Source organism: Ursus americanus, chromosome 15, assembly GCF_024610735.1.
Source record: "Ursus americanus isolate L20-20 chromosome 15, mUrsAme1.1.p, whole genome shotgun sequence".
Lineage (NCBI taxonomy): Eukaryota > Metazoa > Chordata > Mammalia > Carnivora > Ursidae > Ursus > Ursus americanus.
In genome coordinates this window covers 5955096-5979700 of record NC_142141.1, presented here as the reverse complement: position 1 = coordinate 5979700, position 24605 = coordinate 5955096, and the positions used below count along the sequence as shown (strand labels likewise).

The window sequence follows — 24605 nt, the reverse complement described above, 5'->3', positions numbered from 1 at the left end:
ATTTGAATAAAGTTTCAGGTTTTCCTGAGTAGTTCCAGAGAACTGCCTAGCCTCACATATATTAAATGTACCTGAGAGATACTTGTTATAATTCTGTAATTGTGAGAGAATCACAAAGCAAAGGCAAAAACAAAAACAACCAAATGTCTACAATCTCAGTATTTAAACCTAAGAAACTGAAAGAGGCCCTCAAACAGAGGGAACCAACAGAAAAACAATCTTATAACAAAGGTAGAAAATAGCCACCTGGTGGCTCAGCGGATTAAGTGTCTGACTTTAGGTAAGGTAGTGGGTCCTGGGATCAAGCCCTGCATTGATGTTGGGGTTGCTGTTGTTGTCCACGACGTCCAGCTCTATGCTCACTGGGGAGTCAGCTTCTCCCTTTCCCTCTGCCCTTCCCCCTGCTTGTGCTGTCTCTCTCTCTCACATATAAATGGATAAAACCTTTTAAAAAAAAAAAAAGAAGGTAGAAAATACTTTGGAAAAAGTAAAAGCCCCTTCCTTACAAATATGAGGCAGCTTTATTTTACCATTCCCACCTATAGAAGGCATAAGAACGAAGGAAAGATGATACATTATGCTTAATGATAATCATTCCAAATCCATTTCAAATCTACATGCTGAAAAGTTCCAAAGCCATTAATTTATGTAAAGGTAAATAAGACAAAATAAATGCTTGTGACATCAGCAAGCTTCCTTTTCTGTCTCAGTCTCTACTTTATATGACAAACATGGTGAATGTCTATTACTAAAATACTTAAGTGTATATAACATAAAATATTATTTTAGTGAAACCACTGAGCAGTGCAGAATTTTCATTACAAAATATGAAGTTAAAAGCCTCATTTTAGGAGGTGCCCACGTGTCTCATTCTGAGATTTCTCGTTCTGAGAATTTAACATAAAGTACCCTCCTTAAGTTTAAAAAGAACTGTTCTATGATGGTCATGCACATCTTATGTGTTTATATTTTCTAGGAACTGGTAACCAAATATGCTTTGATTTTAGCTAATATCATAAACCTGAATTTCTGAAAATACCTGGACATAGAAATCAGGCTAGCAGCTAAGAAGCCATGATTTTTTGCACCAAGTCAACCATTCTCAGTTATGAAGAAAAAGACGTAAACTATGTATACGCAACTAGATTACATCTTATGCTCTGAAACTTTCAGATTTATCTGTTTCATACATCCTCTGACTGCTGATACCAAGAGATGCTCAGTACCATTCATATATCTGGGACTAAGTATACTATTATGCTCTAACAATGGATTTAAAGATAGGAAACAGTTCTTATTCCCCAAATTTCTGTTTTAGAGCTTTAAATTGCAGGCAAACAACCACACTAAGTTTTTTTATTCCATGGTTTAACATATAACAAAAGATTAATAAAGAAACCTAATTTTATTATTTCAGAAAATACCCTTTTCCCACATCAATCCAGTTATTTTCTAGAACTTTGCCAAAAACTCACCATCTCAGAAGCCTCTTAATTACATTCATCTACTCATCTTATCTTTCCTTATAAATGGTCAGCACTTCTTCCCCTTCAGACAAATAAATAGATCTAACATGCAGAAAACCCAGGAAAGGTTTGCTTTTCAGATTTAAATAGCAACATAATCTTAAATATTTATTTTACTCCACAACTGAATGAATTTGCAAAAAATTCACTTCGACATTACGCCAAAAACAAATGATCTCTAAAAAACAATGACCAACAAAAAACAATGATCTCTAAAATGAAGTTATGTTCATAGTTGTTTTCCTGCTCTGGTTCCTCTCTTTTGGTTTCCTGCCTTTTGGTTCCCCGATTTAAGATTGGAACTCTTCAAATGAATAAAAGAGAAGCCATAATGTATAAGTAAGGTAAATATCAAGATATGACTCATGTAATAATAGCTGTAACATACTGAAAACCAGAGCATTCCGTTTCACTAACACAATAGCCTAAGGGAAAAGAGTGAATATTTAAAGAGCTCACCATCAAAGGACAAAATGTTGTTGCACAGAATTCTGAAAACTTGAAAGCAGCAAGGAATAGGATTGGGGTAATGTTCCTATATTTAGATTGATTAGAGTCTGAAGATCATGAAAACGAAAGGGAAATTTTTGTCACTCCCAAGAGTTAAGAATAGATCCCATAGAACTCTTCCATAACAGATGGTGCTGGCCTAAAACTATACTTGTATTTTATTCTCATGTAAATTTAGAATGCACTACACAAACACATATATACTACATATATTCCCTTTACCTAAAGTATCTAACTGCCAAAATAAAAATAGGGATACGGGAATTAAAATGCTTAAACTAAGAGCATCAACATGCCAATAGTCAAAACCGTAGGCGTTAACTTCTCTAATATCTGAGAATTTAGATGTGGAAGAGATCTTAGATGGTACCAGTTAACCTTACTATTTGACAGGAAGGTAAGAAGACCTAATGAGGATAAATGACTTGCTCAAGATCAAAAAGAGTCAGGACTATAACCCCAATGACTAGATCCAAAGTCCAGAGCGCTCTCCATTTTAGCACTCCATGTCTTACTGGGGCTGAGAAATCTGTTTTCTTTTACATATCAAATCAATCACAAGCTTCCTTCAAAATAAAGCATGTGTTGAGTTGTTTTTCTAGTAGCACTGATTCATCTTTGATAGGCTTTGTTAGGACCAATGGAGTGTCTCTGATTGGACAAAGGAAAAGCTAATGGAGCAGCACCAGATCCCCAACCTATCTCATCTACCACCTAATTCATTTCTTCAGAGATATCATGCTCACTAAAGAGGAATCCTAAAATAAGGGAGGAGGTAATGCAGTTTTCTGCTCTGTCAGCTTCAACTTAGAAGTACTCTGCACCTATAACAGAGTAGGCACTAAAGATCATATGTATGTATACTTACCTAAGTTAAATACACCATTTTTTATGCTGTTTTATAAAAAATAGAAACAAGAACTTTGATCATGCTCCCACCCTACAGTTTATAAATATTAAGCAGTTAAAATATAATTTTAAAGAAATTTATATAATTTTTAATGTTGTCTACTTTATTGAGGAGAAAAAATAAAGAGTTTTTTAGAGTATAAATCTAATTACCAATGGCCTGAGCATACAAACAGGCAAGAGGATAGCGAAACCTACAACATCGTATGTCCAAAGATGGGCGAGTCTCATTAAAAATGTTACACAAGTGTGCTCACTTTGGTAGCATATATACTGAAATTGGAACGGTACAGAGATTAGCATAGTTCTGTGCAAGGATGGCATGCAAATTTGCAAAGCATTCCATATTTTAAAAAAGTTACAGAAGCACACAGTTAAATCCAACAAATGCATACAAAAAAGCCCCAACTTCATTTGGAAGGCTGAAATTACATAAAATTGGAACTAAGAATACGGTCACTTAACTGGAGCCCACTATACCTTCTGAGTAGTAAATGAAATTTTCAGATGGTTCATTCTACTGGTCTGGGGGAATGGTTTTATCTAGAATTACATTCTTTGCATTGCAAGGACTTTACTTCTATTAATTTATGGGTTGTTCAAGGGATGGGAAGCACACACACAAGCCAAGGATGCCTGCCATCCCCACAACTATTTAACCTTGTTTTGAAAGTGTTAGCCAGCACAATCTGACAGAACAAAACAATCAGAAGTGTTAGAACCAGAAGGGAAGGAGTAAAATCATCTCTAATTGCAGATGATATGATAGTATGACTGGAAAATATAAGAAAATCAGTGCTAAAATTGAATGATAAAAAAATCAATATGGTAATGAATACAAAATGGAAGCCATATATATATAAAATATCAGCGAGAAGACAGAATGGAAGAAGAAGGTCTCATTTGTAACAGTGACAGAAAAGATACAATACCTGGAATACAATACCTATTATCATGATATATTTTTTAAACTCCTGACAGTCCCAAAAGTAGACTAGACTTGAACAAGATGAAGACATCTCTTGTACTTGGACATTAACATGTCCAAGCTGTCAATTCTTTCCAAGTGAATATCTACATTTAACATGTTTCCAATGAAAATAATTAAAAAAAAAAAAAAACTTTCTAGGGGTGCGCCTGGGTGGCTCAGTCGGTTAAGTGTTTGCCTTCGGTTCAGGTCATGATCTCAGGGTCCTGGGAGCGAGTTCTGCATCAGGCTCCCTGCTCAGTGGGGAACCTGCTTCTCCCTCTCTCTCTGCTGCTCCCACTGCTTGTGCTCTCTCTCTCTCTGTCTCAAATAAATAAAATCTTAAAAAATAAAAAAAAGTTTTTAAAAATTAAAAACTTTCTGAAGCTAGATGAGTTGATTCTAATATATAAAAACAAATGGGCAAGAATAGCTAGGAGAATCCTGAAAAAGAAGCACAAGCGAGCTGGCTCTACAAATATTAAATACATATTAAATACTACAAATATTAAAACATAAAACCACTACAATTAAAAGTGTGTTAAGGCAAATGAACATTTAGAATATAATGAAGTTCAGAAAAAGTCCATATATACATAGATATTTAGTATATGATAAGAGATTTTATCTTAAACTGTTGGAGAAAAATGGGCAATTTAAGTAACAGTGTTGGAATTGGACAGCCACTTGGAAAAAGATAAATTTGGGTCAATACTTAAACTGTACACCATAATAAATTCTACATGAATGAATCAAAGGTCTAAATGTAAAAACTGAAACAATACATGCACTACAAGAAAATATAAATTTCTCTGTAATAAAGGAATAGCAAATGCTTTTCCAGAAGCAATGAGAAAAGACTTAATTTTCATGTGGGGGCAGAAGTCAAAATACAAATGACAAGCTTGGAGAAAATATCTGTAACTTATATTATAAGGGGCTAATCTCCCTGGTAAAACTAAAAATGGAGAAGAAGCAAAAAAACTGTAACAGAAAAATGGGCAACGGATGTGAACATCCAGTTCAAAGAACAAAAAAAGGTAAATGACATCTGAAACAATTTCTAATCTCCCTCATAAGAGAAAAGCAAGTGAAAACTATGCTGGAATTCCCTCTTTTGCTCTTAGGCAACAATTCACAAATCTGACACTGGTAAGTTATGGAGAAATAAGATATTCTCCTACATTTGAGGTAGGAGTCTAAGATCTCATAGGATTATTATCCGAAGGATTCCCAATGGAGGGGGAATTCGGCAACATCTAATATAATCAGTTATTCATCCATCCACTGAGTCAGCAATCCCAGTTCTAGGATTTAATTTCTAGATATACTCCATGTAGGGGTGCCTGGGTGGCTCAGTCAGGAGTCTGCGTCTCCTCCCTCTGCCCCAACCCCTACTCGTGCTCTCTCTCTCGCAAATAAACACAATCTTAAAAAAAAAAAGATATACTCCATATAAATATGAAAAGTTATTTCCTGCAGGCTTATTTGTATTAGAAGCAATGTAATAGATATAACATGGTACAACCATATGATGAAATATAACACAACTGTGAAGAATAAAGGAGAATTGCAGAAACTCAAAATGGAGAAATTTCGAGAATAATTAAGTAAAATAAACAGAACAGTACATATATAGTAATACATTTTGTTTAAAGAAATAGGAAAAACAACTACCTCTCTCTATATATTTGATTTTGTAAAAAACACACAAACTAGAATAATAAACCAGAAATTGATGAAAATGGTTATCTACAAGGGCTATGGGGTAAAAAGGGATAGAGATGGGAACAAGACTTCTGAATACAGCTTTTTATACAGATTTGACTTTTGAAAAATTGTAAATGTTTTACATATGCAAACCAAAATCAAGCCATAAAAGCAAGCTCTAACACTGAACACAGAAATAAATGAATGTAACTGTATATCAAATGTTAACATAACCATATAAAGAAAATAAGTATTTCAAGTCAATTTTGAACATGATACTCTGATTATACAGCTCTAGTGGGGTAAATTTTAAGGAACAAAAAACGAACTACAAAAGACATCTTTAACTTTACTCAGCAGGTTAAAGTGCTAAGAATTTATGTACACTACTAATTACTATAATTCTGCAACACTGGATAAAGCAAATAAAGAACTATATTAATATCAACAGGAACAGAATTTTATTTTATTTTATTTTTTAAATGATTTTTATTATATTATGTTAGTCACCATACAGTACATCCCCGGTTTCCGATGTAAGGCTCGATGGTTCATTAGTTGTGTATAACAAACCCAGTGCACCATGCAATATGTGCCCTCCTTACTACCCATCACCGGTCTATCCCATTCCCCCACCCCCCTCCCCTCTGAGGCCCTCAGTTTGTTTCTCATAGTAACAGAACAGAATTTTTTAAATTTATTTATTCGACAGAGAGAGAGAGTATACAAGTAAGCAGAGTGACAGGCAGAGGGAGAGGGAGAAGTAAGCTCCCCGCTGAACAAAGAGCCCAACTCGGGGCTCGATCCCAGGACCCTGGGATCATAACCTGAGCCAAAGGCAGATGCTTAATCAACTGAGCCACCCAGATGCCCTAGGAACTGAAATGTTTAATAAAAAATAAAAATATATAAAATAAAAAGAAAAAAACTTAGGTTAATTTTGAATTGTACATCAATATGAACTTGTAATTTAAAAAGTATTTTACAGGGGCGCCTGGGTGGCACAGCGGTTAAGCGTCTGCCTTCGGCTCAGGGCGTGATCCTGGCATTATGGGATCGAGCCCCACATCAGGCTCTTCCGCTATGAGCCTGCTTCTTCCTCTCCCACTCCCCCTACTTGTGTTCCCTCTCTCGCTGGCTGTCTCTATCTCTGTCGAATAAATAAATAAAATCTTTAAAAAAAAAAAGTATTTTACAGCTCTGTTGACTAAAAGGGCTTAGAAATAATGACAACCCAGTAGTAATAAGCATACCTTGCTCCCAGATTTTAGTTCTAAATACCACACCCAACTAAAAGGTCCTAGGGCATTTGGAGAAACGGATAGTTCTATGACTAGGGCTGGAAAAATTAAAAGCAAGCCTGGGACATGTAGCTGGGCTGAGAGAACAAGAAAGTGCTCGAGTGACTAATGAGATCACCTCAAAGGCAAAAAGGAGACAGTCCAAAGGAGACAGTCCGAAGGAGACAACATCTGCGTCAATTTTGGAGCATAAAAAATAATTACTAGAATTGACTTTAATATACTGAATAAGTAAAAATTCATGAATCTTTACTCCTACGAAAAGGGGAGATGAGAGAAAAAAGGCTCTTTCTTACTGAAGAATACCAGTAATAAAGGAAGAATGACATGTTTAAAAGAATCATTCTTTACAACCCCATAACTGATTAGGGTAAGGATCATCAATAGATATATTAAAACATCATGGGTAACAGGACATGCAACCTGTCAGGGGATCACAGAGGAAAAATTACACTGTAGATAGCGGACACTCATTACTTGAACCAAATAGCCAGACTTAAACTCCTGATGCACTGCAGTATGAAGTAGAAAAAACAAAGATGCAGTAATCTTACCCAAAATGTTTAACTGAATCTAATCAAACTTCATATCTGAACTTATTTATAGGAAATAAAAAAGGATAAAAGAAAATGTTAAAATGGGTTTAGACATAGTCAATTACCCCCTGGAGGGCAAGACTGTTCCCAGTTGAGAACTAGTGGTCTACACCAAATAAGACAAAACATGAACTATGTTTGGAACCTGCTTTGAAAAAAGTTACAAAAGACATTTTGGAACAGCTGGATAAATCTGAATATGACTAAATAACAGATGTCATTAAGAAATTACTTTTTAATTTTCTTAGGTATGATAATAGTATCATAGTGATGTAGTAAAATAGTCTTATTCATAAAGGAAAAGCATGCTGAAGTTTCTAGAAGTGTCATGATACCTACAACTTTCAAATGGTTCATCTGTTAAAAGTGAGAGTGTGTTGGGGCGCCCGGGTGGCTTAGTCAGTTAAGCATTTAACTCTCAGTTTCAGCTCAGGTCATAACCTCAGGGTTGTGAGACTGAGCCCTGAGTTTGGGGGGGGTGGGGGCTCTGCCCTCAGCACGGAGTCTGCTTGAGATTCTCTCCCTCTCCCACAGCCCCTCTCCCGCTCACGTGCATACACTCTAAAATAAAAAGAGAGAAAAATGTAAATATAGCAAAATGTTAACTACAAATCTACAAGGGTACATGAGTGTTTATTGTACTACTTTTTTTCATATTTGAATATTTTCACAATTTTTTTTTAAAGAAAACCCAAACACTGAGAAGCAATTAAGATCTGAATACAATATTTAAGGCACTTCAGTTCTGATCCTGATATCTCATCACTTCTGGATACTCAACATTATGTTTACATAATTGTTGAAGTTACCCATGTTTGATTATCATAAAGGATCAGGGAACCATAAGCTTATGATACCAAGCACATAATTCAGAAGCCAAATCCGTGCTACTCAAACTCCCACGTTCTGAGTTCTATTTACATATGTATGGCTTTTAGGCACATGCCTAATCCCCTCATATATTCCTATGCCCAGATTCCAGTGCCTATCCTTGAGCACTGAAGCTGGCCTGGACCATTTATAATTTAGAACCCAACAAGCGAAGGGAGATCTGGAAAACTCAAAGGGTCAAAACAAAAGCAACAAAACCGTTTAACATTATTACTTAAATCCTCATCTATGGGCTGAAAATTATTTGGAACAGGGGTTAATAAATCAGCAACAGTATCTAAAAGAACACTAAATAATGATATAATAATCATAAATGTGTATGCAGCCAACAATAGGACTTCAAAGCGTATGAGGCAAAAACTAATTGAATTAAAGGAGAAATAGACCATCCCACAATTATACTTGGCTACCTCAATGTTCTTCAATCAGTAACTAGTAGAATAAGAGGACAGAAAATCAGCAAGAAGAATACAGAAGACAGCAAGAACATTATTAATCAACCTGACATAAATGACATTGATCGGACATTTCACCGAACAAGGAAAGAATATATATTCACAGCAAGGGCACATATACCATTCATATCAAGATAGACAATACAAAACCCAAGAGAATAGAAATGACATGAAATATGTTCTACAATCATAATGGAATTAAATTAGAAATTGATAACATAAAGTTATTTGGAAAAATCCCCAAATAATTAGAGATTAAATAATACACAACATCCAAATAAGTCATGGATAAAAGGGAAGTTAGAAAATACTTTGAGGGGTGCCTGGGTGGCGCAGTCGTTAAGCGCCTGCCTTCGGCTCAGGGAGTGATCCCAGCGTTCTGGGATCGAGCCCCACATCAGGCTCCTCTGCTAGAAGCCTGCTTCTTTCTCTCCCACTCCCCCTGCTTGTGTTCCCTCTCTCGCTGGCTGTCTTTCTCTGTCAAACAAATAAATAAAATCTTTAAAAAAAAATACTTTGAGGGGCACCTGGATGGCTCAGTGGGTTAAGAACCTGCCTTTGGCTCAGGTCATGATCCCAGGGTCCTGGGATTGAGTTCTGCATCGGGCTCTTTGCTCAGTGGGGAACCTGCTTCTTCCTCTCCCTGCAGTTCCCTCTGCTTGTACTCTCTCTCTCTGTCAAATAAATAAATAAAATCTTAAAAAAAAAAAAAGAAAGAAAGAAAGAAAGAAAGAAAAGAAAATACTTTGAATGGAATGAAAAGGAAAATATGACATCAAAATTTTAGGATGCTGCCAAAAAGCACTGCTTAGACAAAAATTTATAGCATTAAAATGCTTCTATTAGAAAGTCTCAAATCAACCATGTAAGCTTCTACCTTAAAATGCTAAAAGAACAAATTAAACTAAAAGTTTAAGAAAGAAAATAATAAAAAGCAGAAAACAAAGAAATTGAAAACAGAAAAAAAGAAAAATTATAATGGCAAAAGCCTCTTAAAAATTAATAAACTGATAACAATCTCTAGCTAGACTGATCAAGAAAAAAAAGGACAAAAATGGTCAACATCAGGCACGTGGGTAGCTCAAGTCATGATCTCAGAGTCCTGGGAGATGGAATCCCTGCATCGGGCTTCATGCTCAGTGAGGAGTCTGCTTCCCTCTCTCCCTCTGTCCCTCCCCTGGCTTGTACTCTAGCTGTCTCTCAAAAATCTTTAAAAAAAATTTTTTTTTTATTTTTAAAAATTACCAACATCAGCAATGAAAGAGGGAACATCATGAAAGATCCAGCAGATATTCAAAGGATAATAAAGTAATATTCACTCGGGAAAAAAGAGATAACTTGACTACCACTGTATATACTAAAGGCTTTGAGTTTGTCTTTAAAACTTCCCAACAAGGAAAACTTCAGGCCCAGATGGGATTACTGAATTCTATCAATATAAAGAAGAAATGATATAATTACTCATCCTTTCAGAAAACAAAAGAGAAAGGAATACTCTCCAATTCATGTGGACACAACTGCACTGATAACAAAATAAGACAAATACCAAAAAAAAAAAAAAAACTATAAACAAGTATGCCTCATAAACATAGATGCAAAGATGAAATAAAGACCTTATCAGGCATATAAAGACTGAAAGAATTTATTACCTGCATTCCTGCACCACAGGAAATATTATACAGTCCTTTGGCAGAAAGAAAATGGTAACGATGGAAATCGGAATCTACACAAAGGAATGGGGACCATCAAAAATGGTTAACTACGTGGATAAATATAAAAGACATTTTAAATTATTATTCAACTCTCCTTACAAAATAATTGAGTGCCATCACCAGGAGTGGTAGAGTAAGGACTTCTGAAATGTTCTCTATAAATACAATGAGAATATTGGCAAAAACTGTCAAAATAACCTTCAGAACTCTGGCAATTAACCAAAGACCTCTTACAACCCAGGGAGCATGTACTCACTCAAGAAAAAGTGCTATTTTGGTAAAAACCACGAGTATTGTGGTATTTTAAGATACCCTTACCAATCCCCCTCTTCCCAGCTCCAAGATAACCTTGAAAACCAAAAGACAGCAATCACAGTAAAAGCCACCAGCACCACAGCCACAGGAGGGGTCCGAACAGGGTTGGAGCTCTTTAAAAAGCTCTTTAAAAGTTTATTTGCAAAATAAACTGTCATCTTTTGGCCTATGTGGAAGTTCTCTAGGAAATACTACTCATAGAGCTTGTCTTTATTTGACCTAATTTACAGCTCTCCCGGAATAAACAGCCTTTTCCTGGGGGCGTTTGTCAAAAACAATAAGCAGAAATTGTTTAACACTGCACCTGCAAGAGGTAGTGAAATATTTGGGGCAAGCAAGTAAAGCTAATCAAAGCTGGGGAATGAGATGTCCAGAAAAACGCTGACATGTTTCTGGGAATCTAAAAGGCGGACCAGGTATAGGACTGTGCATATCCAGGGCTGTGTACATGTTCAGGGAAGACTGAGAATGTACTTAGGTTTCACTTCTGACACTAAGACTCTGTACAAGCAGGAAGTAAGAGCTAAGGCACAGTAGTAAACTACCTGAGTTTTAAAGGTAAGTCCCAATAGGAACAGAGCCATGCAGCAAAGAATGGGAGAGTTACTGGTTCTGTACTTTTAAGGAAATATATGCAATCATTAGCTCATCACTAAGCTAACTAAGCAGAGACTTCAGGGGCCTCACCTAATAAAGAATACAAACTTCACTGAATTAGTTCAGTAAAGTCAGTAAAAAAACCCAAAATCAACAACAATCCCTGAAGGAGGAGAATCTGACTTGAAGGGTTGTCATATATTATCTTAAATCTTCAGTTTTTAACCAAAAAATTATGAGACATGCAAGAAAAGTATGGCCCACACACAGGGAGGGGGAAAAAAAGCAGATGATAGAAACTGACTGAGAAAGTCCAGACATTGGACTTATTAGAGTTTAAGTCAGCTATCTTAAATATGTTCAATGAACTAAAGGAAACCATGTGTAAAGAACTAAAAGAATGAGAACTAAGTGTTTTTTTTAAAGTAGGCTTCATACCCAATGTGAGGCTCGAACTCATGACTCCAAAATCAAAAGAGTCATATGCTGTACTGACTGAGCCAGTCAGACACCCTTGAGAACTGTCTTTTTTTTGTTTTTAAAGATTTTATTTATTTATTTGACAGAGAGAGAGAGACAGCCAGCAAGAGAGGGAACACAAGCAGGGGGAGTGGGAGAGGAAGAAGCAGGCTTCCCGCTGAGCAGGGAGCCTGATGCGGGGCTCGAACCCAGGAACTCTGGGATCACGCCCTGAGCTGAAGGCAGACGCTTAATGACTGAGCCATCCAGGCACCCCAGAACTAAGTCTTAATAAAGAGATAGAAAGTATTATTTTTTAAATATGAGCAGAGTTGACACACAATTTTATATTAGTTTGAGGTATACAATAGTGATTCAACATCTCTATTTGTTATGCTATGCTCACCACAAGTGTAGCTACCATCCGTCATCACACAAAGCTATTACAACATCATTGACTATATTCCACAATATCATTGACTATATTCCCTATGCTGTGCTTTTTATTCTTGTGACTTATTCATTCCATAAATGGAAGGCTGTATCTCCCGTTCCCCTTTGCCCATTTTGCTTCCTCCACCCCCCAAGAGACAGAAATTATTTTTAAAATCATGGAGTTGAAAAGTGCAATAACAAATGAAAAACTCACTAGAGAGACTCAATAGCTGATCTGAGCAGGCAGAAGAAAGAATCAGTTAACATGAAGATAGGTCCATTGAGATGATCTAGTCTGAGGAACATTAAAAAAAAAAAAAAAAGGAAAATGAACAAAGCCTCAAGAGACCTTGACAATGGTGTAACCAATTAAGATTACCAATAGACATACACATAATGTGAGTCCCAGAAGGGAGAAAAAAAGGTAGAAAGAGTATTGGAAAAAACAGTGGCACAAAACTTCTTATATCTGATGAAAAACATCGATCTACACAGCAAGTAGATCAACAAACTCAGAAATCCCTACCTAGACATATCATAATTAAACCGGCAAAAGCCAAATATAAAGAGATCTTGAAAGAACAAGAAGGAACTCATCACATACAAGACATTCTCAAAAAAGTTCAACAGCTCATTCTCATCAGCAGCCATGGAGGACAGAAGGCAGTGAGATGGCAAATTCAAAATAATGAAGTGTGTGTCAACTAAGAGTTCTATACCCAGCAAAAAGTATATTTTGAAAATTAGGGAGAAAGTAAAACATTCCCAGAGAAACAAAAACCGAGAGGATTTGTCACTAGCAGACTAGCTCTGCAAAAAATACTATAGGAAGTCCTCCAGGCTGAAATAAAGGGATACTTGACAGTAACTTGAATATACATGAAGAAATAAAAAATATCAGCAAAGGCAAATTTACATACGCAAATATACACAGTCAATATAAAAGACAGCAAATATATATATACATATATATATATGTATATATGTATATATATATTTTAAAGATTTATTTCTTTATTTGACAGAGAGAGACAGCCAGCGAGAGAGGGAACACAAGCAGGGGGAGTGGGAGAGGAAGAAGCAGGCTCCTAGCGGAGAAGCCCGATGTGGGGCTCGGATCCTGGAACGCCAGGGTCACGCCCTGAGCCGAAGGCAGACGCTTAACAACTGCGCCACCCAGGCGCCCCAGCAAATATATATTTTTGACTTGAAACTGTTTCCTGCTATTTGATTTTTTTTTTCTTTTAAGTAGGCCCCACAGCCAGCATGGAGCCCAACTTGGGACTTGAACTCACGAGCCTGAGATCAAGACCTCAGCTAAAGTCAATAGTTTGATGCTTAACCAACTGAGTCACCCAAGTGCCCCTCCTATTTGATTTAATAGACAACTGTATAAAGCAATAATTTTAAATCTGTGTTGATGAACATATAATGTGTAAAGATGTAATTTATATGTCAATAACAACACAAAGAGGGAGGGGAAGGGGCTATATAAAAGTTTTTATATGCTACTGAAATTAGATTGGTTTCAACTAGAACTAGATTGTTAAAAATTAAGATGTTAATTATAATCTCCAGAGCAACCACTAGGAAAATGATTCAAAAATACACAGTGAAAGAAATGAAAAGGGAATTAAAATGATACATTAGAAAATATCTATTTAACACAAAATAAAGCATTAATAGAGGGATAGCAGAAAAAAGGAGTAAGACATATAGCAAAAAAATATCATTAATAGAATGAAGGAAGAAAAAAATCATGCAAACATCTCTATGAATGCAAAAAAAAAAATGCACCTCATAAAACCCAATATTCTTACATGATAAAAACAATCATAAAGCTAGGAACAGAAGGGCACTTCCACAAAATGGTAAAGGGTCTTCATAAAAAAAACCCACAGCTAACATCAAACTCAATAAACAAACACTGAAAGCTTTTCCTCTAAGAACAAGATGAGAAGGTAAGAGCTAAGAGACTCTTATTGTATCTTAAACAGAGCAGGGAGGGAGATCCTATAGCAGTAACATTCAATAACTAAAATATACATTCTAGTACGTGTGTGCTGCAATGTTCAATTACACACACAAAAATTACTATTCATTGGGAACTCAAAACTTTTTTGTTCAGACATGTTTGAACTACATAAAAGAATATATAAAAACATCACCTAAATATCAGCATTAATGTAAACAGGCACTACATACAATGGAAAGAAAACTAACCTCACTTCAAACAAGGAGTTATATGAGACATTTGAAATCTTAGAGCATATATACCACTATGCATGATGGTATGACTTATAACAATGAGACTGTATACACAATGTCAAACGTAAAACTAGTTACATTTAATCACTATGTATTTATACAGATGTATCCTGAGTAGGTACAAGTTGATGAGGAGGCATCATAGGCCAAGAAATGCACTGAAGGATATAATACCCCTGTGACAGAACCGAATTTTCACTATTCAAAAGAAGTCCTATAATGAAAAAAGAAAAAGAAAAGGAAAATGAGAAAGAAAAAGAAAAAGGAAAGGGAAAGAAAGAAGAAAAGGAAGAAAGAAAAAGCAGACAGATATTCATTTATACACAAAGAAACAGAAGGATAAACCAGAAACCAATGATACTGGTTACTTACAGAGGGTGGGTAGAAACAAGAAAAGAAATAATGGGAGGATGGGTAAGAGGTAGAAATAGATAAAGTAACACTTTTCTAAGTTTATCTTTTTGCCTAATCTAATCTTCAAAACTATGTTAACTTTACACATATTCAAATAAATAAATAAATAAATAAATAAATAAATAAATAAATAAATAAAATCAACATGGAAGGGGAAAACTAAAAATGGAACACAAATAGAAACAAATGGCTCTAACTGTATTTCAAATAATTAATATAACTATTAAAAGGATGTGTACCTAACCTAAACTTCAGAGGATAGTAATTTTGTCAGTAACTTTACCCTGAAGCTAAAGATATAAAGAATTATAAACAACTGCAGTTGGTAGTTTTGCTTTTCAAAATAAAATGAATTAGCAATTCCAGAACTACATCATGTGTATTCTTAGACTGAGTAAATAACTAAATATACTGTGGAAACTGAGAGCCAAATTTTTTCACTGTTAAGAGAGAAAATTACAGACGCAGGCAGGGGAATGCTAGATATCAGTGTGAACTCACTGTTTTAAATACATAAGATAGAGATGTGTGTTATACACATGTCTACATCATATATCTATCTATCTCCTAGCTCTTTTCACTGAGAGAATCTAGAGGCAGTGACACTCCAATAGCACCAAATACACCTGGAGTCTAGATCCTGGCTTCCAAATATCATTCTCCACTAGAAGGAACAAGGGATCCCTGGCTGATTTCAGGACTCTGACAAGTAAAAATACAAAATGAGCCTGAAACATCTTGTTATGCCAAAAAACAAAGAAGTGCTCAACAAATAATGAAGGCATGTCGAAAGAACACAGAGGCCAGCTTGGAGAAGCTCCCACTGGCCAATATGGTACAATTTAAGCATCAAAATAAATAACAATAGTAACAGATTACACCTCACAGAATAAAACAGAAAAATAGTTTACTTTATGGACTTAAGAAAGCCCATACTAATACAATAAGTAAATGAATGGGGGAGATAAGAGGGTTCTTTCTTACACTAAATTTAATAATTATAAAATTATAGGGGTGCCTGGGTGGCTCAGTCAGTTAAGCGTTTGCCTTCAGCTCAGGTCATGATCCCAGGGTCCTGGGATGGAGCCCCGTGTCAGGCTCCCAGCTCAGCAGGGGAGTCTGCTTCTCCCTCTGCCCCTACTCGTGCACTCTCTCTCATTTATCCTCTCTCTCAAATAAAATCTTTTTAAAAATATATAAAATTATTAATAATTATAAAAGTGATGAAATTTTTAAAAAATCACCATTTGACAATCACCGTAATTATTTGAGGCAAGAATTATCAATGGATAAAACTAGTACCTGTTGGATAAGAAACAAAATATTTACATAAACTCAATCTTCCTACTAGATACTCATTATTGCAAAGGGAAAACGTTAACTTTACAGTTAAGAAACTTGGCTGGCACCAGAAGTGATCAAAATTAACATCACCAATAGTGGAAAAACAGACATTATGTGACTCCTGACATCATGCACTGGGAAGGACACAATCTCTGTGGTATTCTTGCCCCGACTACATAATCATGAGGAAGCCAAGCATGATGAAACATCAGACAAGTTCAAATAATGAACACTCTGCAAAAAGGGCCTGTACATTTCAAAATAGCAAAGCTATGAAAGATTAAAAAGTCTCCAGAACTGCTCCAGATTAAAATAGACTAAAGAGTTACACGACTAAACAGAATGCATGATCCTGGGAGATTTTCTTTGAATATTGGTGAAGATAATGATGAAATTACATAACGTCCACAGAGCAAATATTAGCATTATACCAATATTAATGTCCTGATTCTGACAACTGTATTGTGGTTATATAAGAGAATGTCCTTGCTCTTAGGAAATACACACTGAAGTATTTTGGGGTAAAAAGTTTTCCTGTCTGTCTGCAACTTATCAGATGGTTCAGGAAAATATAAGTATGTATACATATGTACATATATATAAAGATTATGAAGCAGATGTGATAAAATATAACATTTGGGGAAATCTGAATGAAGGGTATATAGACTTCTTCCTACCGTTTTTGCAACTTTAAATCTGACATCATTTTAAAATAAAGTAAAACAAACAAAAAAGACTTGTGACCCTTTGATAATCCCTTGGATATCGATTTGGATCTGGGAGAGCAACCATGGTATTAACCTAGATCTCACCAGGCCCCAAAGACCCAGGGCACTATAAAGGTGCGGACTGTGTCTGGATGGAATTAGATTTTTTGAGACTTTCCTTGACCAACTCAAAATTCTTCAGGAATTTACAGGAATATTCCTGTAAGCATTTAGAAGACCCTGCCGGGAATGACCCTATCACTCTGATTGTAACATCACGGGTATAGAAGGTAGCAGCTTGCCACAAAATGTTGCTTTTCTCAGAAATAGTAAGTCAACAGAGAATGAGACTATGGCCCAGCCACTCTGAAGAGTGCTATCTATATACTGTCCTACTGAATGCTCTCAACTCCAGTATAATCTCCATCTTAAAATGAGGAAGCAAACTTAAAAGCAAAATATCTAGGTGGGGAGGAGGGTAAGGAAGATGACAATAATGAAATAAGTTTAATTGGATTGTTACAAAGATTTAATGAGGCAATATTTCTCACACACACAATTAGAACATTGCCTAGCATATATAAAAACAATACCTAAATGTCTGTTAAATTAATAAAAATAAAAAATCTCCTAAAGATCATAAAGCTAACTGATACAGCTGGGATCAAACCCAGATTGACTGACTCCAAGGGTCATATTCCTAGCCACTAGGCCTTTTTTGCCTCATGGCTTTAAGAGTTACTGGATTAAATGTTCAACTTTCACCTATCCTCCCAAAGTGAGCCTATATGATAATCAATCCATCTGTCGGGTCACAGCGATTTATGAGGTTAAAGGTGTGAACCAGTGCTTAGGATGGCACAGCAAGTTGGCATGGATCTTAAGTGCCCAAACGACACACTATTTCCCAGACAGCATACGCCAGTTACCAAAAGCATGTTGGTGCCTGTCCCAAGCCACTGCCAAGAAAACTAAAAAGTGTTTCCTAAGCCACCAGTGGATCCACAGACTCTTTATTCAAGGGGGTCTCCATTTTCAATCTGAAAAATTTCCTTTGCTTGAGAAATTGGCCAAAATGTGAGTAAATGCACTTTACTTGAATTATACTCATTTGCCAAGTCCTTTTCTTTTAATGGGTTTCTAAAGGCAGTCAAAGCCCTCTTTTAACAACAGGTCAGAATCAAAGAGTATGTTCAATAGACCCATAGAACACAATGGTATTTTGGCTTGTCCAAGATTTTGCCACGAAATCTGTAAAGCAGAACTAGGACTCAATCATCAAATCCTCTTTCTCCACCAAGTTATAAGAAAGTGATATTTGATGCAAACAATCAACAGAAAAACTACTAGAAACTGTACTCCCTTGGGGTTAGATTCATGGGGAAAGAGACAGATCTTGAATGTCACTTTAAATTGTATCTATGGCTATTACTGTTATAAAAACATAAGCTTTACTTTTAGCTTATTTAACTGCATTGTTCCAAAGGAAGTAATGTCATAAGGAATACATATTCTCACAAGCTGCCCACATAAATGCCTTGGGAAACTTGCTCAATTATAGCAGGGTATTTCCTTTGCTCTAGTTTACATTGCATTTCCTCAGATAAAGTCCTGGGAAGTGCATCTCTCCTGTCATTGTGGTGACTCTACTAATTCCTAACTTGCAAAAGACAGCCAGGTAAGTGTTAGAAAAAATACTGATAGGGGCGCCTGAGTGGCACAGCGGTTAAGCGTCTGCCTTCGGCTCAGGGCGTGATCCCAGCGTTATGGGATCGAGCCCCACATCAGGCTCCTCCGCTATGAGCCTGCTTCTTCCTCTCCCACTCCCCCTGCTTGTGTTCCCTCTCTCGCTGGCTGCCTCTATCTCTGTCGAATAAATAAAATCTTTAAAAAAAAAAAAAAAAGAAAGAAAAGAAAAAATACTGATAATCCCTCCCAAAAAGAAAAGTTAACAATGACATTTCCATTATATCCCAGAACATCAGTAAAGTCAGACTCTAGAAGCCATAACTGCTCTAGAAGTGTAGCTACAATGACTTCAAAAAGCACTTCACCTTTCTCTGAATGTATGATTTTTGTTCTTTTATACATACAGTATACAACCTGAGTATGAAAGAATGTACACCAAAATGTTTATGTTAGGTGGTAGGATAAACACAATTTACTTTTTCTTAAATATGCTTTCTGTCTTTTAAATTTTTTTTACAGGGCTCCTGGGTGGCTCAGTTGGTTGGGAGTCTGCCTTCAGCTTGGGTCATGATCCCAGGGTCCTGGGATCAGGCCTCGCATCAGGCTCCTTGCTTGGCAGGAAGCCCGCTTCTCCCTCTCCCTCTGCCTGCCGCTCCCCCTGCTTCTGCTCTCTCTTGCTATCTCTGTCAAATGACTGAATAAAATCTTTAAATGACCATAAATATATACAGTAAGAAAAGATTAGTCCTAAGTTCTCACATAAGAGACTGTATATAAGAATGAATATACAGGGGCGCCTGGGTGGCACAGCGGTTAAGCGTCTGCCTTCAGCTCAGGGTGTGATCCCGGCGTTCTGGGATCGAGCCCCACATCAGGCTCCTCTGCTAGGAGCCGGCTTCTTCCTCTCCCACTCTCCCTGCTTGTGTTCCCTCTCTCGCTGGCTGTCTCTATCTCTGTTGAATAAATAAATAAAATCTTAAAAAAAAAAAAAAAGAATGAATATACAAAAAAATATATACATACATATTTTGTATATGTATGTATTTTTATATATACTACATAATGAACACGTGTGTGTTCACACACACAGGAATCAAAAGCTTCAATTCCTCTTCTTTCTTACCTAGAAAGCAAAGTAATCTTACAAATGTTCCAGTCTGAACTTCTTTTTTTTTTTAAAAGATTTTATTTATTTATTCAACAGAGATAGAAACAGCCCGCGAGAGAGGGAACACAAGCAGGGGGAGTGGGAGAGGAAGAAGCAGGTTCATAGCGGAGGAGCCTGATGTGGGACTCGATCCCATAACGCCGGGATCACGCCCTGAGCCGAAGGCAGAGGCTCAGCCGCTGTGCCACCCAGGCGCCCCCCAGTCTGAACTTCTGACCAGGGTGATTTAGTTTAGCAATGTTATAAGTAGCTTTTAGACTGTATCAGGAATAAATGCAAAGACATCATTAGTCAATACCTTTTTATTCATTAAATTTGTTTAATTTCATTAAAATTGTATAGCATTTCAGTACAAAAATAACTTGCCAATGTATTTTATACCACCTATTATTAAAGCAGAACTATTTCTCAATGGAAACAATTTTATTCTACATCTTAATTTTCTTTAATCTCCCTCAGTGTTTCATCGGAAAACTTCTTTTTCCTCTGTCTTTAATAAATGGTAGAACTTCTCACACTTTTATTACTTAGGCTTTTGGTATTCATCCTTACTCCAAACTGGAAAACCTACCTTTACCACTGAAATGTAGTTCTGTCCCTGTTTATTATTCCTGTCTTAAAATGCTTAAGAATCAATCATTACAGAAAAAAAGTTAAATGTTTTTCAGTCATTTCTTTGCCCTATGCAGTTACGTTGTAATTTCTACTCAGTATATTCGGTATTGGTATACAGAAAACAAAAATGCAACACAAGAACCTATTTTCTACTCCATGACAGATCCAATACAAAAAGACAGTCTCCTTCTTGCTTCGAAGGGTAGCTTGCTTCAATAACAGGTAAGCAATTCTTCCCGTTCTCAGAGCTCTTGTTACAGCTGAAGTATCTTATTCAATGTTCATTCCAGAAGTACTGGGTATCATTTTATTGTTTCTCAAGTTTCTTTTCATTATATCCTACTTATATGTGGTGGCACACATCTCAATTTTTCACATCAAAATGATGCGACTTTAAAGGATATATAAACTACTTGAGTCATTTAGTAAAAGACAGGTATCCACACATGATGCAACCATCACAAACCCAGAGCAGCAAAATCCACATTCACAGGTGTGTTCAAGAGGCCCTAGGTGTTAATTTTTGGCAATACAACAATGATTAAAGGCCCAAAAGCTTTTTAATCATCAAATTAAAATTATTATTTCCAGGGTAACTAAAGTTCAAGGCAGAAATATACTGGTGACTGCCAGAAAAAGCATAAACCACCATAATGAAACTATATTAGGGGGCCACCATACGTTTCCCCTTCCCCTTCTGAGCAAGACACATGCATGAGATAGGTGGTCTCTGTTCCTTTTATCAACTATAAAACCAGAAGGTGGTTCCAAGTGTTCATATGCTGACATTTTAAGTACAAATACTCATTCACTTCTGGGTTCCAATCCCCATCCTTTAAGTGCTGGATATAACAATCAGAAAGAACTTTCATCTCCTTCAACTCACCCCTTGGGGTGATCACCACTTTATGATCTGAGACAGATAGATTTTCTAATACTCGATACTAAGGGTGATTTCAGAGCACAGGCCTAGAAAAGCTTTATTAAGCTTTCTTCATTTTAGACAAATCCTTCTTTTCTTGTACTTCAAGGACCTTAAGGAAACTTGTTTCCCCACACAGTTCAACTGCTAAATTCAAGTCAAGTTTGAATAAACTGAGTTTCAGGCTGAAAACATTCAGTCTGGATTAGGAGGTAGAGGTAAAAGTGAAAAAGATAACCAAGTAAAGGGGCAAAAAAGATGAATGAGATTAATACTTTTTTCCATTTAATCCGATTTTAGATAATTAAGATCTTAATTCAGAATTTCTATCTCGTGAAAAGCAATATAATTTATTGACTAAGATCAAAGACAATTACCAACCTCATTTTTTACTGCTGCTATCTCCATTCTGGACACAAGAATGAACATAAGAGTCCTTAAGAAACACATTCCATTACCTTCAACTCAACTATGTTTATTGCCACAAAGGAAAAACACACTTCTGCTGCAAGGAAAGAAAAGTCAACCCAAACCCCTCATCACCTGTGGAGAGAATATTGAATTAGAAAACAGAAGATGGAGCTTACAGTTTGGGATACTCTTTTTACTCCTTATTCAGATCAAAACTTCTCTGTGCCTGAGGTTCCTCCCTTGTGAAACAGCGGTATTAACATCATCTTTCCTTAAAGTCAAAGCGTCTTTGTAAGAATCAAGGAAATGTGAAGATATTTTTTAAATAAAAAATCACAACAAAGACAAAGATTATGTATTACCATCATGGCTCTTCTCATACTTATTAATTGTACTTGTGAACCTTAAACAACTGAAAAGCCATTACTTTAGTGACTTCAAGCTGTCATTCAACAAGTATTTCTTGTGTATCTGTTACTTACAAGCCACTTACTAGGCCCTGTTGAGATATTACGTACAAGTTTAAGCATGTCACACAGGTACACTCAATGTGTTTGTTGTGCAAATAACATAGCCAGGAAGGGAGATTTTAATAAGTAAAAATAGGATGAAAGTGTGAAATATATTTGCATTACTAAATGTAACAGAAGGCACGTGTTACAAAGTTACACGTTATAACGTTGTACTTGCACAATTAAATGAATTTCCCCCCAAACACAAGCTCCTTATACTTTTTATATGGAGAAGCGTAGTTTAGACCCCCGAAGTGCACTTAGTCTTTAGTAAAATACTTCAAAGATCAGTTTCATCCTACAGCTTGTCCCTAGATTTTGCCCTCCTGCAACATACCCCAAAAAGTCTGCTGAAAAAAAACCCACAAAATAAACAAACAAAAACCCCTAAATTCAGAGAATTCAGAAAGGGTGCCTTCATTACTCCCTGTTAATATAATACTTTATAGGCTGTATGTGAAAACTGGATTTCTGCTGCATTCAATGTAAGCACAGATTCAGCTCAAGGGCAGCGAAACAATTCTACTCAAACAATTCTACTCAGCTGGGTGGACAATATATATAACTAACTCTTTTCATATGCAAAACAATTCAAATTATGACTAGGTTTACTAAGGATGACAGAAGAAAATAACACACAAATAAACACAAAATAAGCAGGGAGACCTTAAAAAGCGAATTAGATTACTGCCTCCTTTCATCAAATGGGCAAATAAGAATCTGTCCCAGAGTTAATTATCATGAGGAATTCCTAGACATAATGGGCTTTAGTATAACTTAGGAACTAATAAAATAATTTCATCCAAAAATCAAATTAAATAATTAAAGCCAAGTGGTAAACTTTTCATTCTCCAAGTGATAAAACAGTCACAACTATCTATTCATTATTTCACTTATTTATTCAGTCAGGAACTATTTAATGAATACACATCATGAATCAAACTAGATTCTAAGGATATAATAAGGAAGAAATCAGACAAGGGCCCTGACTTCACAGAGCTCACAATGTTGTGAGGTAAGACAGGAAATAAACAAGTAAATAAATATTTCTAAAAGCAATTTTTAAAAAACAGGGGGAGGGGTCACAGTATTTTTAAGAACTATAATTAAAAAAGCACATCAGAGCAAATATTTACATTCCAAGTAAATAGGTCAAAGGCCATGAAAAGGAAAGAAGCCAAGCTCTGCTCACTAGATGCAAAGATCTTCCATTAACATTCCTTTTATGTTTCATCTCAGTCTAGTCCAGAAAAGTCAGACTACAAATATGACAGACACCAGACCTCACCTACTAGCATCTCATCTGACTCTGGTTCTTCCTTCATAATCCACAGTCAAGTCTTTCAAACACAAGATCTCATTTGTCAACCCCTCTTCTGTTAAGCACTTCCTGTCTGACCTTCCAAAGTTTAAACATAACACAAGCGTGCCCTAACTGTAGGCAAAGAGTTGAAATATTTCATGCCCAAGAGAGAAAGGAGAAAAGTGAAGCTGTGTCAGAGGTAGGGGAAGAGTAGGCTAACAGTGCCAAGGTGCATTTCCAGCTTCAAAGGGGCTGAGAGGTAAAGTTCACATCTTAAATAATGAAACAAATTCACTTACAGAGTGCATTACGAAGCCAGAAGTTGCTCCGGAACAGAAAGACCACCTGAGGGCTTGTCCCTACCCTTTTCTTTCCTGGCGAAGACAAATCAAATACGGGGAGTAAACAAACCTCCAGATCTATACCAGACTACAATTAGTGATACAGCCTAAACAGTCACCACCTTATTGATTCCTTTCACTATTTTTTAAGTAAGCTCTACGCCCAACATGGGGCTCGAACTCATGACCCCAAGATCAAGTGTCACATGTTCTACTGACTTAGCCCGCCAGGCACCCCTACCTTCACTATTTTTAATGTTTTACCTTTCTTTTGTTTGCTTTTCAAGTTTTCTTAGCATTAAAATTAATTTGGGTAGCATTTTACTTGTGTAAGCTTCTTAATTAATATAGTACTATTTTTTCAGTACTTGTTTGAAACTTCAAATATCTAATACAATGCCTGCAACAGTATTCCTATCCTGACAGCAGAGAAAAACTGATTGAAATTATGTGCTAAAGTAAAGATTTTTCCTAGGATCTAGTCACCTAATTTTAAAAACTGGTTCCAAAGAACTCAAAGGAACAAAA

The 24605-nt window shown here is 36.2% G+C and overlaps 1 protein-coding gene and 1 non-coding gene across 2 annotated transcripts in view; one reads left to right on the top strand and one right to left on the bottom strand.

The window, feature by feature from the left end:
• UBTD2 (ubiquitin domain containing 2) overlaps positions 1–24605 on the bottom strand; it is a 60989-nt gene that overhangs the window by 19840 nt on the left and 16544 nt on the right. The gene's annotated exons all lie outside the window — the stretch shown is intronic.
• LOC123788651 (U6 spliceosomal RNA) lies at positions 3195–3297 on the top strand. The gene has a single exon (XR_006778564.1). It is a non-coding gene; the product is annotated as a U6 spliceosomal RNA (small nuclear RNA).